This window comes from Siphateles boraxobius, unplaced genomic scaffold (assembly GCF_051911475.1).
Source record: "Siphateles boraxobius isolate OS27281-9 unplaced genomic scaffold, OSU_SipBor_1 65, whole genome shotgun sequence".
Classification (NCBI taxonomy): domain Eukaryota; kingdom Metazoa; phylum Chordata; class Actinopteri; order Cypriniformes; family Leuciscidae; genus Siphateles; species Siphateles boraxobius.
The window spans coordinates 9,247,747-9,251,164 of record NW_027509192.1 but is presented as its reverse complement, the minus strand read 5'-3'; the positions used below and the strand labels follow the sequence as shown (position 1 = coordinate 9,251,164).

The following is a 3,418-nucleotide window of genomic DNA, read 5'->3' as shown; positions in this document are numbered from 1 at the left end:
GAAGACACAGAGCACTATAATACTTGAATGTATTTCAGGGCATTCAATCGTGAATCATTTGAAAATGCAATTTTTCAGGTGTACCGATTGGGATCTGGACTCCATTTGTTATAGATAGATTTACATGTTACGAAACTTCTAAGAATACTGAGGTTTTGCTATACACAGTTACAGATTTGGACATCAGAGAATATGAAATATTGCAAAAAAGCAGTTCATACACGTACAAATTTTCAAACTGGGGTCCGGAAATGCTCAAGGGTGCATGGAAAATCTGAGAGAGAAAATATTTTAAACCTGTTTAAGTTATACCCTAATTAAAAAAAATAATAATTTTAATGCAAAAAATAAAAATACTATTATTAATATTGTTTTCACATACCACATTGTTACTTTTTTACCTTTTTACATATTTACCAAATTTTATATTTTTATTTTATTACTGTGTTCTCATTCTAAAAACTGATCAGAAATCATGACGTCAATGACAACAGTGATATTTTAATGACAGCCCTAGTTATAACTTATCAGTACTAAATAAAAACTAAATCTATTACATTATTATAATAGTGGGGACATGTAAATATTTTCCATATAACATTCTAGTCTGCCTCCCTCACCAACCTGATACAGGAGTCTCTCTGTCTATTTCTCTCTCTCTGAGTGGACCTGCCTCAGTGCTCATGCAGGATGTTATGTACAGTTGATAACAGAGAAAACAGGAGGAGTGGGCCAAACTTCTTCCTGAAATGGGATGTCAGTAATTAGCAGAGACCGGGGAATAGCATTTGTTTTTCCTTGTGCAGCTGAACATGAAATTAAAGCTTTATCTGACGGTAACAGGCCATTGGTCCCAGGGGCCAAACTCATGTAAGTGGACTGGGCTCCATGGCCAAAAAAATGCCTTCAAAAGATCAATTCTACAGTTTAGAAGCACAATATTAATTCTGAACCATAACACACTAATTTCTCCAAGTCATATGCTGTTTAAACTCCATCATCTTTTATTTTCACTTACTATATCCATGTAATTGAAGCTCATGCTGTACAGTATCCCTCTATTGATACCTAAACCTACACCAAAGAGGGAGTCCCGAGGAGCTGCAATGCTATATAAAAACCTTTTGCCGCAAAACTCCACCAGTTTCTGCCCATAGTCTTCCCACAGCCGAGCTGCCAAGCCTACACACATTTTCCTGGCCAGAGTTCAGGAAAGTGCTGCTCCTGGCTGAAGTATGGAAACTTCAGACTGCCTTTGCCTGGATACAATAAAAAACACAAACACAGGGCCCGGTGACTCAGAGTGATGCAGACAGTGCCTTCTTTATCAGGAAGGGGGCTCACCCGGTGGACACGTCCCTTATCAGACCTCTGTACCCATTAGTAACAGATACAAGTCATTACACACTGTCTGACATGTGAGGAGGCATAACTATTCTTCACTGTTCAATTTTTAAATCTATCATCCCTAATGCCAACATACTACAAACCACAAGGGAAAATGTCTGTCATTTTTTGTATCCCTCATTTAAGTCCAGTGAGTCATACTCGCCTCAAAATGCAACATTCCCATCTCTCACAAATGATACAGAGGGCTCTGCTCAAATTGGTTACTTTAATGTTACATGCAAATGACAAAGAATAAAGGAACTCTCCCTGGATCAAACTGTACCATTGAGCCCGAGTGGTTGTATAAATTCAAGCGACAGAAGTGCCATAATTGATGCAATTAGTCAGGGTATGTAATTAGATCAATTAAAATCAAACTGAGGTCCAGGGATCCTGAAGGGTCCCTTGAAAAACTGACAACAAAAAAAAAGGTTTTACCAAATGCACTTCTCAGGGTTGTGGAAGTTAAGACACTAATAAAACGGGTAACCACACAAATATAAAAGAATAATAAAAAGCTATTTTAACAAATTTGATATTATTTATATTGATATATATGTATATGTATAACATCTAGATGGAAGCATAAAGGAAGGCCTATTTTTAAACAGGGTTGGGAAAAGCCTTGTTGCTGAGAACACTGTTTTCAGACATAATTAATAACTTTTATTAGCTATTGCATTTGGATTTAGATAATCAAAGACTACTTTCTGTCACAGTTTAGATTTTCTGGTGAATTAACGGGTAAATAGTCTCCAACTTATCCTTTGACCTCCCTCTGTGTGTGTGTGTGTGTGTGTGTGTGTGTGTGTCAGTTGTATACTTTTGATGGTTTAGAGTTGAACCCATTCATGCTTTTGCCAGCATTAATGGATAATAAATATCATAGGCCTTCTCTTTTTCTATCAATTTAAATAACAAAATAAAGGAATAGAACCAGTTCATCTGTAGTGCACTGACAGAATAGTTTTAAATGACTGGTTTAATAATTAGGTTAATCAAAATATAAAAAGACCTTACGATAAATACTTCTGGACTTTCAAAATGTCCCATCATCACTATTTGCCTTTAGCGAATTGATCTAGCGTGAGATCTTTTCAGAAAATGCCACTTTTTCAGAATACAGTACAAAAACTCTTCTAGATCATGTAGAAAAATTAAAAATAAGTGGATGTGACCAAAAACGTAGTAATACATACCTGCACAGAACTCCAAACCCCGAATTGTGTCAGAGAGGGAACTCCCTGACTGAGTGTTTATAGCCAAGCCCATCCAGGAACCCAATGTGAGGAACATTCTGTCAACATACGCCACAGTCTCCAACCTCACAAATACACAGATCCAGTTCCCACAGCGTTGCCATGACAGCAAAGAGCCCATTACATAATGTTGTGGTGACCCACTCTTTCCTGCAATGGACTTCAGGCAGGATGTGTTCGAGTGATGAATGTGAGTTCTCTGTGAGATTTTCCCTGATGCGCCATGTGCAAAAAATTAATGGACCTGGTATCCACGATAAAATTATAGGGAAAATAATGTTGTTAAATGGATAGTACATAGTTCACCCTCAAGTCATTCCAAACCTGACTTTCTTTTTTCTACGGAACACAAAAGAAGATATTTGGAAGAATCTGTTCCGTTTGTTTGAAGACTTTGCAAATCAATGGGGACCAAAACATAACATTGTGCGTTAGGGAGATAAAGACTTGAGGTCTGGTTGCTAACATAAGTTCTCTCTCAAACAGCTTTGTTCCTTGGAGAAACACATGTGTTTGACATTAGATTTCAGAGACGAAAAAGCGATACAGTTAATAGCAGACATCAGGAACAAAAGGAGGAACAGATGTAAGGTAGGAACACAGAAGGACGTCAGCTGGCTAAAATTATCCGAGGACATCCCTGCTCGCCACGTGGGTCGTCTGTGTGGGATAATTCTTCTACTGGAGCGGGGAACTCCTCCTGTCAGTGGAAGCCCATAAAAATGGGACAGAGAGCCTAAATCTTCCACCAAAGGCCAAAGACACACCCT

At 38.0% G+C, this 3,418-nt stretch overlaps 1 long non-coding RNA gene across 2 annotated transcripts; it reads right to left on the bottom strand.

The window, feature by feature from the left end:
- Positions 1–230: 230 nt before the first annotated feature.
- On the bottom strand, positions 231–2,814 carry LOC143720843 (uncharacterized). Of its 2 annotated transcripts, XR_013196643.1 has the most exons (4): positions 2,589–2,814; positions 1,019–1,259; positions 625–744; positions 231–274 (listed from the first exon to the last, which is right to left on the bottom strand). It is a non-coding gene; the product is annotated as an uncharacterized LOC143720843 (long non-coding RNA). The 2 variants fall into 2 exon arrangements; XR_013196642.1 differs by having other exon boundaries at positions 625–1,259.
- Positions 2,815–3,418: the final 604 nt, after the last annotated feature.